We start from the raw sequence: 17143 nt of genomic DNA, 5'->3' as shown, positions 1-17143 counted from the left end.
CTGGGTTTTAGTATCACATTTTCATGTATTTGTATTTACATGGGAGTAAATGTGTGTGTATAGAGGCCAGGACACTAGAGATGGCCCCATCAAAGGAGAAAAGGGAGTCCTTGAGGGGAAAACGCGGGAAGGTATAGAGCATGTGTGATAGGAAAGTGGTAAGAGATGCACAGGAACTGAAAGGGTCTGGCTGAGGATGGGGAGGAGAGGGGGAGGGGAGAGGGGAAGGGAGGGGGAGGAGAGGGAAGGGAGGAGGGGAGGAGAGGGAGGACGGGGGAGGGAGGAGAGGGAAGAGGGGAGGACAGGGGGGGAGGGAGGATAGGGGAAGAGGGGGAGGACAGGGAGGAGGGGGAAGAGGAGAAGGGAGAGGACGGGGAGGACGGGGAGGAGGGGGAGGACAGGGAGGATAGAGAAGAGGGGGAGGACGAGGAGGAGGGGGAGGAGGGAGAAGAGGCCAACTAAAAACAAAGAATGTCTGAAAATGCCTCGAGGAAAACTTGTATCCAAGATAACTTTTTTAAAAAGTGTAATTTACAAAGTAATCTTCCTTGCAACACACTCAAAACGTAAGACATTAACTTCCATTTCTGTTTAAACTAAGAACTCAATCTTTTTTTTTAAAGCCCCCAAGATGCCACATGTATAACCCTCATTCTCACCTGTTCTTTTGTCTCCTGGACAATAGCCAGTGTCCACCTGGGCGTGGGGAGAGGGCACATCTCGTCTGCCGTGAGCCTAACTCTTTAGGAAGAAGGCTTATCGGAGCCATTAAACTTAAAAAAAACATTTACACTCATCGACAGGAGCCTGACACTATTTCTGTAGTTTCACAAAAATGAACCCAACTTTTAAAAAAAATGTGTTGGTACGGCATCACTGAGACAAATTCGAGTATAGTGAGTATAGTTAGTAACCCAACCAAATGTGGATGGCCTGTCATCTGATGTAGCATGAGCTCTCCCGTGAGGAGAGGACTGTAAGGCCACTAACTCCCAGGGACCCACAAGGCTTTTAGCGCTTGCCCTGAGAGGAATGAGTGTGGTGTACTCAGACCAAGGGTTGATAAGATATACGTAGACCAGGGCTGTGTCTGATTTACCTCTTCTTTTGTTTGTCCTGGAGGCTGACAATGATCTTTATAGTTTTTACATTATTGGAGGAAGAAGATGAATATCATTTCACAACCTGTGCAAATCAGGTGAGGTTTCAAATCTCAGTGTCCATAGATCGAATCCTATTGGCATGCAGCTGGGGCTGTCTGGGGCTTGTCCGTCTGCTTTGCACTGCGGGAGCAAAGTTTGGCCATTTCTACAGAGCTCATCTGTTCCAAATGGCCCAAGAATATCTGCCATCTTGCCCTGTGCTGTAAAAGTTAGCTAATCTTTGTTTCAGAGGAATTAATAGTGGCAGAAGGCACGAAAAAAAATGAAATGTTGTGTCTGTACAAAAAGCATCTGTACAGGCACTTGATATAACAAGTCCCTATGTACAAAAGCCTAATAATTCCCATTGGCTGATGGGTAGATAAGTAAAATATAGTATACCCACATGATGGAATATTACTTAACCATTAAAAGGGATGAAGTAATGCTACAAGCTACAATGTGGACAAAACTTGAGGGCCCACGAAGTGAAGGGAGCTTGCCTGTAATGATTCTACATTGTGTGATTCAATTTATATAAAATAGAAGGACAGTCAAATGTATAGAGATAGACTGTCGGTTGCTGATTAGCTCTCTAGGTCCAAGGGCTGACCGAGGCAGGGGATTGAAGACTAATGGGGAGGACGAAAACTTCTAACGTTAATCATGGTGACTCCTCACCACTCTGTGGATAGGCCGAACGCCACTGCCGAACGCCACTGCTCTCACACATTGCCGCTAAGTGGGCTTTGTGGTAGTGGATGACATCACAGTGAAGGAGTTTTTAGGAAAGACTGGAGGTGGCGGGTGGGGTGAAAGATCATTTTAGGTAGTTTCAGGAGAGGGTTCCCTAAGGATGCAGGACTTAAGCCTTCAAAGATGAGAGGAATCAGGAGAGGGTGGTCCATTTAAAGGAAACAACAAAAGCCAAAATTCTGAAGCAGAAAGGCTTGTCGTGTTGGAGAAACAAGGCCAAGTGTGGCCGAAGCTGCCCATCCTAGTGAGACAATGAGGGGTCACAAACAGGAAGTGGGGAGACTGCTGGTTCTGGAGGCTCAAACGGAGCTTCCCATTGCATCTGAAATGCAGTAGGGAAAGCCGCTGAACTGTGTAACAGGAGAGGATCTGGTATATGCTGTAAAGGGTGAGCTGTCTCCTGTATGGGTGGCCAGCTCCAATGAAAGATGAAGAAGAGGAGGAGGAGGAAGAGGAGGCAGCAGCAGCATGTAGATGTGTGAGGGACAAAGATGTCTTGACCTGCCATCGCCAGCCTTTCCCTAACAGTTTGCATAACCACAGTACATGATCTGACCCAGACAGTTAACCCTGGTACAATGCTGTTGCTCAAGTCACAGACTCTAGGAGTCCCCAGCTTCAGTCTTGTCTCACTTCGGGGTGACATCCAAGGCTCCGTGTTATTTATTTTTCTTTTGAGTTGCCCATCTGCAATTGCTCCCTGGTCTTCTGGAGTTTGACGCATAGCTCTTCACCTTACCGGCTGAACGGAACCATTGGCTGTTCTGGAAAAGACTAGGATGTGACAAAGGAAGGAAATATACCTTGGAGGATGACAGAATTCTGCCTTATTATTGGAATATTATAGAATATTATTGCTATGGTTTGAATATGTCTTCCCCTGACCTGGAGCATATGCTACAAACCATCCACAACGCAACAGTGCTGGAAGGGGGGCTTAATGGGAGGGGTTTAGTTGGAGGCGGGGCTTAATGGGAGGGGTTTAAGTGGAGGCGGAGCTTAATGGGAGGAGTTTAACTGGGGGGGGCTTAATGGGAGGGGTTTTGGTCATGAGGGTGGAGCCCTCATGGAAGGGTTAGCGCCATGATTACAGGGCTTGAGGCCACAAATTCTACCTTTCAGTTTCTTTCAGCCATGGGAAACCTTAAGCCATGGTATGTTGCGACGAGAAGGCCCTTACCAGAAGCCAAACAAATGCCGGTACTATGCTCTTGGACTTCCCGGAATCAGGAACCAAATTCCTATTGCTTTATCAATTACTCCATCTGTCGTGTCATGACAGCAGCACAGAATGGACTGACACTGTGTATCCCCATGGCATGCAAATGGATGTCAAGAAGGCATGTAAAGCCAGGACAACAGTGTAGTATATAGTATACAGTATAGTATATAGTATAGTAGCATGGCCCACCCAATTTTTCAAAATGACATATACTCATATAATTATATGTATTTGTAAATTCATGAAGGTTATCAAAATTTACCTTTGTCTGGGAATGGAAACTGAGCAGTTGAGTGTGTAAGAATTAATTGTTTTGTGGGGGTTCCCCTTATGTTACTCTCTTTCAAATTCATGGCCTCTTTTTTTTTTTTTTAATTATTGCCACACACGCATTATGCATTTCATGTAATGTGTTTGCATTACCTAATAAGATGATAATGATGACAGTGGTGATGACAACGACGATGAATGATGATGATGATGATGATGATGATGATGATGATGATGATGATGATGATAAACCTACCTGCCTTATTGGAAAACCCCAGTTAAGGGCTGGTGCATGGAGGCCCTAAAAACCCTCTGAGAGTCTCCTGGAGAAGAAAGCTCGCATTTAAGCATAACTCAACCCTGACCCAGTTTAGAAATTGTTTGAGGTGAATCCCAAGAGAGATTAGATTAGCAAGTGGATTATAACGATGAAAGTGGGGTCATAATAACTGTTGGTGGTAACGAGTGCTGTTCTATTACGTAGGGCTGTGTTTTCCTCGAATGTTCTAGAACTGCGGGCGAGCAGTTCTGATGCTGGGTTTTGTCCTCCTTGCGCTATCAGCTAGCAATGACTTTATGCAAAAAATCCGCGTTTCTCCCCTCGCTGAGCCTCACACAGAAGCAACTTGCTCACACACACACACTGTTTTCTTTCTGCCTGCCCGGGATGCTCGCACGCACCAACCACCATCACGGAGCAATAAACCCATTGAAGGCTGGCAGGGGAAGCAGAGAGTGTGTCAAGGAATCCAGAGCAGAGGTGGGCGAAGCCTCGCGAGAATCACCATATCCTGTTTGTTGAGGGAGCCTCGCCAACCTCTTTACTGAGTTCCAGTGACTCATAGGATCCTCTCACCGCACATGCACAGATGGCGCCAGGGACAGGAGAGAGCCACGCAGGGCCATAAATCTCAGGGGCGCTAATCCCAGTCAGCATATGCTTAATTAGGCAAGGGTGTGTTGGACTTCCACGCACAGATAATTGAAACCCGTGCAGAAGATGACTGGTTTTTGTGTTTTAAAATGATGAAATATACATGTCTGGAATTTTTATGGTGCACTTCATTTTACAGAAAATAGCTTTAACCACGATGCTAATCCTTCTGATCTTACCTAATAAAACTATTTATTGTGTCTTTTATTGCAAAGGCAGTGCATGCTTTTATACACAGATAATTTTATATACTTGTAATGGAAAACACAGGACAGTATAATAGCAAAAGTAAGATCTATGGGATGCTGGGTGTGGCGGCACACACTTGTAATACCAGCACTTTGAAAGCTGAAACAGGAGGATCGCAAGTTTGATGGCAAGCTGTGGATGTGTCCCTGTCTCAAAAATAAAACCAAAAAGTAAAATAAATAAATAAATAAATAAATAAATAAATAAATAAATAAATATAAAAATAAAAGAGAAAAGGAAAGAAGAGCTGGGTTAATCTGAGCACTTGGACCCTAAGGAAGGCAAGAGGGGGGAAGAAGGGAGACAGAGGGGAAGCTGTCAGTAAGGTTTCAAACTATCCAAGCTGCACTTGCTATATTAAGAAAATGTAGTATCCCAGAGGAGTAGTATTGAGCTGATTAAATGTGGATCAGGATATCCATCAACATATCCTCAGGAGGCCTTTCAGACTGGACAGTGGAGGGGCCTGGAACTTCTCTGTAGACAGCACCCCTGCCCCTGTCTCTCCTTCCCTGCAAATGCCAATCACTGGCTCAGCAGCCATTGTGAGCAAGAGCAGGCACGCATGTGCTCTCCTCTCTCTCTCTCTCTCTCTCTCTCTCTCTCTCTCTCTCTCTCTCTCTCTCTCTCTCTCTCTCTCTGTGTCTGTCTCTCTCTCTCTCTGTCGTTGTGTGTTTGTCTTTTGGTGTGTGTTCCTGTGTGTGTGTGCCTCTGTCTTTGTCTCCCTGTTGTCTGTCTCTCTGGGTGTCTGTCTGTCTCTGTCTCTCTGTTTTTTCTCTCTGTCCCTGTTTCTCTGTCTGTTTGTCTCTCTCTCTCTCTCTCTCTCTCTCTCTCTCTCTCTCTCTTTCTCTCTCTCTCTCTCTCTCTCTCTCTCTCGCACCATAACATCCCAATCTAAAACGTTTGGAGAGCACCTGGCCTTTTCAGACTGACTGTGTTGGTGAGCATTGTTGAGCATTCTCTGCTTGCCGGGTTAGCCCCCACTTGCTTGTGCTGGGCTCCTGACCTCAGCACACTATGTTTCCTACTGGACACTTGGCTTAAGTGGAATTTTTGCTAGGTACAGGGAAGCCACCGAGAACCAGAAGCACATGCCTTAAGCAACTGTCCAGCTCCTGCCAAACCTGCCTCAGTCTCTGGGCTCAAAGCGCCCCCAAAGTAGGGTTTCTCCTGCCTTTCCAGGAAAGTGATCTCTGGTCCCACTGGGCCTCCCCCCAAACTTCTCTGAATGCTGAAAAGTCTTTTCTGGCCTATGATGTGAGAAAAGTGGGGGGCCTACTCAGTTGTTTCCCTTATTCTTCCCATGGGAGCACAATCGGTCTACTCTGGGTTCTCCACTGCCACTGTGACACCTCCCTCTTGAGTTGGTGGTCCCCGCAGTTCCACTACCATAGGCAGAGGCACTTCCACACAGTGAGGGGCCGCAGCTCTGAGTCATCCTGAACCAGGCCCTAACACAGGGCTTCGGGAACTGAGCTGTCTTCCTTCACCTGATTAAATCTGTCTCTCCCAGTCTTTTCCCATGCTATGAAACCCTATTGTGGATATCAAAAGCAAATTATGGGCTCTTTCTTTTGGTTTGTGTAAGGTGTCTTATCTGTCCTGTCTGTCACCTCCCCCATACCACCAACTCCTCTCTAATTTCATAGGCAGACAAAAGTAAAGCCAACACATAGAACGAAACTCAGTATCAGTCTACCTACAATACCTTATAGTAACTTTTCTGTATATTTTTAGGAGAAATAAGAATAAACAGTTCTTGAACAACAATGACAACCAACCAGAGCTTCCAGGGACTAAGCCACTACCCAAAGACTATACATGGACTGACCCTGGGCTCCAACTGCATAGGTAGCAATGAGTAGCCTAGTAAGGGCACCAGTGGAAGGGGAAGCCCTTGGTCCTGCCAAGACTGAACCCCCAGTGAACGTGAATGTTGGGGGGGGGAGGTAATAGGGGGAGGATGGGAAGGGGAACACCCATATAGAAGGGGTTAGGGGGATGTTGGCCTGGAAACCGGGAAAGGGAATAACAATTGAAATGTAAATAAGAAATACCCAATTTAATAACGATGGAGGAAAAAAAAACCAGTTCTGCTCCGTGCCTATACGTCACCTTTTCTTGCAGACTTGTGGTAGTTCTGTGTGCCGGAAGGCTATCTACTCTTGACATCCCACAGACCTTTTTTGCTTGCTTGTGTGTTTCTTGGTTGATAATTTTTTTTCAAGGCAGGGTTTCTCCCTGGCCGTCCTGGAATTCAGTCTGTAAACCAGGCTGGCCTCTAACTCACAAATCCTCCTGCTTCTGCCTCCCAAGTGCTGGGACTAAAGGCATGCACCGTCACACCCAGACTCAACGTACCTTTCTTCTGTAAATGTTTGTATTCTCGGGCTGTGTTTTATGCAGACCGCCCATTCTTACAATCTCATTTCTTTCGTACTCGAGGATAAACTCCGAGACTCTATCACGTTTGTCGTCTTTTCTATCACATTTTGATATCTACCCCTCTTTGGTTTACTCCCCCCCCCTTCATAAACTGGGGATTTATCTTAGAATGGTTATGACAGTAAAAGCTTGATTAGTTCTGGGGTGCTACTTTCCCAGAATCCTTGATGACTGTCGAGGAATTAGTACAACCCCGAGTGCAAGGAGACTGAGTCGCTTTGTTCTTTCCTTGACTGGTAAGGACACTAACCTCTCACATCTAAAGAGCGGTTTCCCTTCTGAGCAATGGCTGTGGAAGGTTGGCAAAGAGCCCAAGGAAGCTTCCATTGCTGGAAAGTTCTCTGCTAAGTCCCTTTGGAGATTGTTTCTGGAGGCAGTTTTTGGGCCACATAGGAAACCAGTCTTACAAGTTAATAGCGCTTTCTCGAACTGCAAATTACCCCCTGCAGCTTGATTCCACCCCTTTTCCCAGGTAACGTGATTCAAATGGCTCCTTCCTACTTCCAAAGGGGAAGTACACTTGGAAGCATGCTGAAGATGGGGGTTAAGCTGGGTCTCTGTTCTCCATGTTCTCTTTTTTTTTTCTTTTCTTTTTTCTTTTCTTTTTTTCGGAGCTGGGGATTGAACCCAGGGCCTTGTGCTTGCTAGGCAAGCGCTCTACCACTGAGCTAAATCCCTAACCCCCTCTCCATGTTCTCTTAAGTTAGTCTTCTAACGGTTACCTTTGACAGCAGGGACAGGGTGCACGCACACGCACATGCACACGCACACGCACAAAGGAGGTTCCACGTTTCTGCTCTGCGTTTATGCCTGGAACCATGAAGAGAAGGTTAAGAAAAAGCCTTGAGCATTTGGGAAGAAGATAAGGTTGGAAAGACTCTGGCCTCTGAACACAGACAAGAAGGCCTCTTCCCGACTGCCTCCGGGAAGATGAGCGTTGGATCCTGATTCTCTGAGAGTTGGAGTCATCAGTGAGGATAGCGAATGGTACTTAGAACAGACTGGATGCTGTACAGTCAGGAGCAGAGCCCATGGTTCTGTTGAATTTTTTTTTTCCTTAAGCCCCATGCACTTCTAACAACACCAGCTAAAGGAAAGAAATGCCAAAATGGCTATCCCCCTGGATTTTATACATCCCCCAATTTCCTAATTGCCACAGCCACTGCCAACAATACAGACTCAATGGTGCCCCATAGGGAGAGGTCTCAGAACACACCACAGGATGGGACTGCAAATTTCAGTGATTACAAACAATTAAAGTGGGCAGCCAACGTGTAATTTTCGTTTTAGGCACGGACAGAGAATAAGAAGTGACATACTGCGTCGGAAAGGAGAGGAACAGAACTGTTTCCCTTTGTGTAAAACCCATACTAGATCAGGTTGAGATTAAAGCTAATGTGCCCTCCCTGGTTTGCTTGTAAAATTGGGGGGGGATGCAGAAATTAGTGAAATTAAATTCACAGTTGCATTAGCTTGGAATAACAAAAAAAAAGGGCCATGTGATTTTTGCATAAGCAAAACCAGGGATATTTCAGCTTGGTGGGCAAAAACGAATTTGAACATCCTGACACTGGGAGAGTCAGAGACACTGCTGGCTCTCCAGGACGGTTGGAGCGTTGGCTCCAAACGTGACGGTATCGTTCTCTCTTGCTCGTTTTTGCTTCTTCCCGAATACTGCCTTACATCGGTCTTGATGCAGCCTCCCCTTTCCATGCGTCAGAGCGGGTGTCTATCCTAAAGTGAACTGTACTCAATTCTAGAGGCACTGCTTGCTCTTCATGTTCTAATATACACTTTAAAGGCCCTGCTGTTGCAGCTACTGCTCAGACTCCAGAACGCCACTGTACTACAAACTCAGTAGTCAACCATCGCCCATGGATTGGCCTTACGACGAAGGGCCCATTTTCTAAGTTTCCCAAAAGTATCATTGGGTGGACCTGGGCTGGGACATTTAAATTTGCACAGGTTGGTCAAAGATCCCACCCCCTAGATCAAACACCTATAAGGGAAGGTTATTTAAGAATATTAGCATCTCTTCCGAATCCCTCCTTTTAGAAAGGAGCTGGGACCAGAAAACAGACATGTTGAGCATGCAAACTGCTACCTGAACATTTCACTCCCTGCTTAGGGAGTCAGATTCATTTCCTTTTTCATTCAGAAGAATTTCATGCTAAACTGAAACTCTGATAGGGTAACAACTCGTTTTTTAGACTTGTTTGATATATACATACACACACATACACACACATATATATACATCATATACATATACATTATACATAATACATACACATACACACACACTTACACATACATATACATATGTATTTGAGTACCCTGTAGCTGCCCTCAGACACACCAGAAGAGGGCATCGGATCCCATTACAGATGGTTGTGAGCCACCATGTGGTTGCTGGGAATTGAACTCATGACCTCTGGAAGAGCAGTCAGTGCTCTTAACCACTGAGCCATCTCTCCAGCCCTGATGACTCAGGTTTTGTACATTCTCAGAGCACAGGTAGATTTGGACATCATTGTACTTTTAGCAAACAGTACAAGGCTACACCAGTTCACTAAGCACTTGGCCTGAGTATAGGGTTGATTGAGCTGCATTTCTGGACATCTGTACCATTCATGCTTTGACCTGTGCTGTTTCCACAGGGACAAGACCTAGGTTAATGAATTTAGACAGGCAAGTCACGACCCCACCGCTAACTAGATGGATACCTTAGTGTGCATACTCCAACTCTATTTTCGTCCACTCTTCTGCAATCAAACATAACAGATATGTCAAAATAGCAAACAGCTAGAGCCCACGAAGGCGTTGTGGAACCCAGAGAGTAAAATGAATGAATGAATTTGTAATATAGGAACTACAACGAGCTGTACGAGAAAATCAAGGCTAACCTGAGACTTTGTTCAGTAACGTGACTTTTGCCATCAGAAAAGGACGGGTGCTTCCTATCGGTTGTTCACTCTGAAGGGACCCCTAGCTGCAGTCTTTGTGCTCCCACCGGTTGTCTACTGTCAGAGAACGGTGATGTGGCCATTGTTGTGGAAGGATTAAACCAGGAGTTATTGAATTAAACAATCCCAGGTCACTTGAAAGATGTGACCCTAAGGGGAAGACTAACGCTTTTCTACTAATCAAGCAGAATTTTCCTGCAGTCACTGTGGACTAGGGTATACAAGAATACATATTCTGACCAGATTATTTGCTCAGAAACAAATTCTTACGTATTTGCATTTGGCTTTAGGCAGGATCTCACGATGAAGCCTTGGTTGGCGTGGAACTCGCTATGCAGATCAGACTGGCCTTGGATCATAGAACTCTGCCTGCCTCTGCCCACCCCTGGGAATTGGGATTGAAAGTGTGGAGGTGCACGCCTGCCTTATGCTATTTCATTCTCGTTCGCCTTACTGATTGCCGTGGTTTTAGCACTTACCAGGTGCTAAGCAGCGTTCTTGCCGATTTCCTGAGTATTCTCACGTGTGCCGCACCATGTTTAGGGTGTCAGCCCAGTTATTTCTCCCGGCAACCTCACTTTATAAAGGCCCGGTGTTACCCTAGTTTGATAAAGCAAAGGAGAAAAGAAAATAACATAGTTCGGGTTGAGGACCCTGTATTTCTGATTCCGAAAGCATCTGCTTACATAGCTGTGGAGTGAAGCAGTCCCTGGAGAACTGGTGTCAGCAGGAGCCACCATCTTGCCACTTTTAAGGCAGGCTCTACGTCACTGTCTTTGTAACGTCTACATCTATCATGCTTTGCACAGAGCAGGAAGTGTCTCATGCCATGTTCTCGGTTAAGTCCCTTCTGGACATCAGCTGACTCCTTCAGTAGAAGACCCTGCAAGAACCCCTGAGGTAACTCAACTCAGCTTAATGTGGCTCAGGCCAGCCGGGGACTTTTATTTTGAACTGTCCCTTCTCCAGTGAGTCTTGTCCTATCCTGGGGCACCTCTAGGCTCCTGTTCTTGGGAGGTTTGGGCTTAGCTGTCAAAACTTCCTCAAAGTGTTTGGAATTTGCTCTAATGTCCCCTACGATCCTGTTAATGTCCAAGTTCCTCGGACTGTTACTCAAATTTTCTTTTCTTTTCTTTTTTTCTTTTTTTTTTTTTTTTTTTTTTTTTTTTGGTTCTTTTTTTTGGGAGCTGGGGACCGAACTCAGGGCCTTACGCTTTCCTAGGCAAGCGCTCTACCACTGAGCTAAATCCCAACCCTCAAATTTTCTATATCCATTCTAGTTTACACAGCAGTTTCTAAAAGATACGGGTAAACCAGGTGATGGCGGCGGACACCTCTAATCGTCTAATTCTTTCTTTGGGAGGCAAAGAAAGAAAGATGACTGAGAGTTCCAGAATGCCAGGGCTATACAGAGAAACCCTGTTTTGAAAATCCATTAAACAAACAAACGAACAAGCAAACAATAAACAGGCAGGAAAATGTTTCAGATAGGGACCGTAAGTGTGTCAATTTATCCTTGTAAATCGGTTTCCTTTTGTTTTTTATTGCCGTTCATTTTAAGCGATACATCTTTTTCTCTAGCATTTTTTTTTTTTTTTTTTTTTTTTTACTGAAAAGTAAGTGCGGATTTCATCTGGTTTTTCCTCCTTAACATTTGCCGTGTCCCTTCAAACCACGGTCTTGTATCCTGTTTAGTTGTGGAAATTTTCAGTTACCATTTGAATTCATTACTATTATTTATTTGACATTTTCTTCTGGAACTCTTATGAGATACTTATGAGATCTGTATCTCACTGAATCTCACCTATTCATAATCCTCGCCTTCATTATTCTTTAAAATTTTAAAACGCATTTTGCACTACATTCTGAATGACAGCTCACACAGCAATCTCTGCTTATGACCTACTAAATATTTATCATCAACGTTCACATTTTTATAGCCATATTTTTAATAAATGTTTGTCATGCGTATGGTTCTTACTTCTGACTACACCGAAATTTGTTTTGAAATTTGTCTTTTTAAATAGATTTTAAGCCGGGCCCTGTAGCCTTAGGCTTTGCTTGGGAGGGCCGAAGCAGGAAGCTCATAACTTCAAGGTGAACTTGGACCTCTTGGTGAGACCCTGTTCCAAAATACAGAGTAAAAGGAAGAACTGGGGGTCGGGGGTAGGGGTTGCTCATATAGAGGCACAGAGTAGAGTGGAGGGCCCATCATGCACTGCAGGAAGGCTCTTCCGGTTGTGATGTGCTCTCTTCGATCTTTCCCAGCTTGGCTCTGCAATGCCTTCCTAAAGAAGTAACTTCGCATTTCAGTTGCTGATCCTGACGCGGTGCCCCTTTTTTGGGGGTTAACGTTGCTTTCTACCATTTCATTTCAGTTTGTAAGCTCATTTCGACGGATGTCTGTTTATGTAGCTTTTGGTTCATCTCTGTTTACTGCTCAGCAGGTCTGTGGGTTTCTCTCCGCCTGTACCCAGCAGTTCCTATGGAACCAGCCAGCGTTCCTGCTGCGGTCTAAGCATGCTTCCGGTGCTTCAGATGGAGGGGCAGGGCCAGTGGCGTTCTGGAGTTCCTGACTGTTGGCTGTGCTCCCGGCTCTCTCCTTCCTCATTTTCCCAGTTTATCAAATCAGCAGTCTTACACCTAATCCAACAACAACTTCTCCTTAAGCATCTTTTCACATTCAGGTAAAATATTCTTACCTTAACACGTCGCCCAACATGCGGCCATTTGGCCCGGGATACCCTGCAGGAGCTGAAATCACTATATGGATGCTGCCTGGAATCCAGGAACCCAGGCAGCCATACTATTGCCCTATGTACTACCTGAGCTCTGTGTTCTGTTTCTGGGTCAGGGAGCTTTTGATTTTGTTTTTGAAGCTACGTTAGTTTCATTTTTGTCATCGTCCACTACGGCCGTGCTTTAAGATAAAGGCAGTGCTTCAGAACTTACTATCTCCCCTGGAACAACACAGAGAGATGGCCGTAAAGAACTGCAAGCTGCAGCCTGAGAGATCCACTGGTCACTGGATCAGGTCACTCTGCATCCATCAATCAAAGGATGAAGAAGGGCCAACCCTCGGGAATACTGATCCCTCTTCCAGTGCTAGGTTTACCCTTGACCTTGTCATCTCAGACCCTTAACCCCTCACCTCCACTGACCTTACCCTCTGTCTCACCAAGCCCCAGACAAAGCAAAAATTTTAATTCCCTATTTTTACGGTGAAGGATGATGTTCAAGAGAGATGTTCCTCAGATCGAATATTAGGATGTATACTTTGCTATATTGCTTAAATGAAGCCATGTTTATACATATACATATATACATATAATAAAACAGTAAATATAAGTAAGATACTAAATGGCAAAATATAAATATTAGAATCTAAAAAATATAAAGTTCCATATTCATGTATGCAGAGTATAGGGTTCCACATGTTGGTCTGCACTCATTTGCTTTTCTGTTGCTGTGATAAAAACCGTGGCCAAAAGCAACACAGGGAGGAAAGGTTTTATTTTAGCTTTTGACTTTCGGTTCATACCCCCAACATTAACGAAATTCAGGACAGGGACTCTAAGCGGTGACCTGGAGGCAGGAACTGAAGCAGAACCCATGCAGGAGCTCTCCTTAGTCACCAGCTTTCTCCCTTAGGCTCAGTCCCCAAACCCTCTGCCTAGGGATAGTGCCACCCAGAGTGGGCTAGACCTTCCTACCTTAGTCATCAGCTGACACAAAGCTCTATTCAGTGGTTTCTCAACCTTCCTAATGTGGGTGACCTCTGACCATACAATTATTTCGTTGCTACTTTGTAACTGTAATTTTGCTACTGTTACGAATCATAATTGCAGCAGATAGGCGACCCCCAAGGAGGTTGTGACTCACACGTTGAGAATTGCTCAATCTGACTGAGGTAATTCTTCAGTTGAAGTTTCCTCTTCTCAAGGGCTAAATTGTGTCAAGTTGATGATAAAACAAACTAGCCTATGGTCTCTGTGTTTACCTATGAGCTTCCAGACAACCAGAGTGAATAAATGATTGGCTATGTAGTTCTTCTCACAAAGATAATCCTTCCCACTTCTTTAAGATAAGTAAACCTAGGATTTCATTGTTAATTGTGTGTACCCACGTGGACAAGTGAGGACCCAAAGAAAGTTCTGGATCCCTGGAACTGGAATTACAGGCTGTTGTGAGTCGCCCAATGTGAGTGCTGGGAACCAAACTCAGATCTTCTGCAAGAGCAGCATATGCTCTTAACCACTAAGCCCACGAGTAAGCTTTTGGGGCAGGAAATTCTACCATACAATTCTCCAACCATGTGCAATGCCTCAGCAAGGGACAAAGGGAGGTGAGGTAGAAGATGCCTTCAGCACCTTTGACCTCGGTGAGCAAGGCAAGAGTCAGAGGTCCTCCTGAGGAAGCCCTCAGACGCAGTGTCCTGGGAAAGGGCAGAGTTCAGGTAAACTCGGGCATTCATCTTAAGGAGATGCTCTTTAACTCTCTCAGAACTACATCCTCTTGTGCATCTGAGAGAGCCTTCTGAACCTTGGATTAGATTCCTGGGACCACAGGGTGAGAGGTGAATTTCCTTATTAGTCATTACCAGCTGGAGGAAGGGGAGGGGTGTGGATTAACAAATTACCTGCTCTAAAAAAAAAAAAAAAAAAAAAAAAGGAAAAGGGAAACAGAACAGAACAGAACAAAAAACCAAATGGAACAGCTGGGGAGGAGGAAGTAGTAATCTGGCTGTGGAGACCCCTGACTGTAGGAGGTCATACCTCCAGGGCCTTCTTCCTTTCTCGTCTTCACCTCTAACTTTGTGTTCCATACCTGCTTTCCCTCTGTGGGACAACACAGATGGCTAAAGAGAAAAAAAAATCCTTCTAATGGCAGGTTTGTCCCTTGACTCTGTTCCTTGGTCCTCCCCTGCACCGACCTCTGTTACTAGGCCCCATGGTACTTCAGCAACAGTAGCATGCTCCCAGAGTGTAGAGTCCTAGTCGCTGTTCCCAGGACCCTGGCTACACATTCTTGGGCTTTTCTGTGCACTCTGATCCACAGATTCTGTTGTTTTTCACTAGCACATCATGAGCTTCATCCTCTCCTTGCCTTGGTAGAAGCTGTGATCCATCACTGTCCTGGTTTGATTGCCCCACAGTTGACCTTGAGACAAAGGTTTGAGTGTAATTGTTGGTGTGTGTGTGTGTGTGTGTGTGTGTGTGTGTGTGTGTGTGTGTGTGTGTGTGTGTCTGTGTGTGTGTGTGTGTGTGTCTGTGTGTGTGTCTGTGTGTGTGTCTGTGTGTATGTGTGTGTGTGTCTGTGTGTGTGTGTGTGTGTGTGTGGTGTGTGTGTGTGTCTGTGTGTGTGTGTGTGTGTGTGTGTGTGTGTGTGTGTGTCTCTGTGTGTGTGTGAGCCCAGGAGGCGTAGAAATCCAGTCAGGGAAGTAAGGGAACACCAAGCTGTATGCACATAGAACACTCCACCTGTCACTGCTGAAGGTTCCTCTCAGGCACAATGCTTCCAGCTTGCACTGATTGGGTTGAAAACTGCAGGCTGATACAAGAAACTAACATGTATTAGTATTGGAAATTTAAAAGGTGAGCTGGGCTGTGGATGGCTGGTATGACCACTTTTGTGGTGGCACCTTTGTCCTAGCCCTGTTGAGCATAGTCTCTGCCACGGCTGAGTGACTGTGGCTAGAGGGAGACCCAGACCTTCTGACTAGTCACACATTAAAATGTCCACCACCGACTACTGAATCTTAGGTAAGTTTGTTTTTAGTTAAATCAATTTCATGTTCCCTTATCTCTTATTAAACTTGCAAACTTCCTTCTCATATGTATGCTTCCTGCTCCTTTCAAAGAGCCAATAAATGCTTCAAGAAGAGAGGATCCACGTTTGTCCCAAGAATTCTGAACACCTAACGTCCCATGTACTCTCTTCCTTCTCAAGTCCTTCCAGCTCAGCACGTTGCCTTCTTTTCATGGATGACGCCCTCAGCAACCTCAGTGAGCAAGGTGAGGACCAGAGATTCTCCTGAGGAAGCCCTCAGTCACAGTGCCCACCGGCTGGCAAAGGACAGAGTTCAGGTAAACTCAGGCATTCATCTTAAAGATGTTCTTTAATGCTCTCAGTCCTGCATGCTTCTCTGCATCTGAGAGAGCCTCATATCTGAATCTTGCATTAGATTTCTGTGGCCAAGGGTGAGACTTGAATTTCTTTATTAGTCATTTTATTGTTGTTGCAGATGACAGAAATGACCATTACCGTTTTTAGATTTTTCTGCCAGGAAAATCTAACGCCACGGACACACTGTATATCTGTTGATAGACTACATGCGTATGTTCTCTGTGCACGAGATAAAGAAAACCCAGTGTTGCTCTCATTGAGTACACATGTGGCACTGGACCATCAGTGTTGTTCTTTGTCTGTCAGGCATTGGTTCCCACTCCTCCACTTCAGGACAGCATCTCTGCAGTATACACCCCTTCTCCTACAACATCTTGTATGTTCCATATTACTATTAAAGTCTCCCCTCAGGGAAGCTGAGGCAGGTCTGTGAGTAAAGGCACCTGTCGTGAAAACCAACTGGGGTCCCTCCCCTGGGGAGCACATAGAGGTGGAATGAGAGAACCAACTCCACAGTGTTGTCCCCTGAACTCTACTTGTACCCTGTAGTGCATGCCCACATGTGTGCATAGCACACACACACACACACACACACACACATACACACACACACACATACACACACACACAAGCACACTTGAAATGAACAAATTAATCTTATTTATTGCTTTATTTCCCTTCATTGGATTGTCCTATTTCCCTTTACAAAATAACATTGGAAGATTCTGTATAGATGTTGTGCTGGCCAATAGGCAACATCTCCCACTTGACGTGTGAGTGCAGAAGTGTCCAGATGTCTCCAGCCATAGCTTGGTCTCAGCAGGGCTTCGCATCAGCTTATGCAGAGAAGACCCATGAAAGTCAGGTGTCAGAGGCTCCAACCCACTGCTGCTTAGCGGAACTGGGTGACCGCTCACATGTCTTCACTCGGTGTGTATATCTGTCTTCACTCTCATTAGAAATGTTTGCTGATCTTGGGCAAATTTCTTGCCCTCTGGGGACTTTTGTGGTTCAGGAGAAGAATAGGTTCTTT

Source organism: Rattus rattus, chromosome 15, assembly GCF_011064425.1.
Source record: "Rattus rattus isolate New Zealand chromosome 15, Rrattus_CSIRO_v1, whole genome shotgun sequence".
Lineage (NCBI taxonomy): Eukaryota > Metazoa > Chordata > Mammalia > Rodentia > Muridae > Rattus > Rattus rattus.
This window is presented reverse-complemented; position numbering follows the sequence as displayed.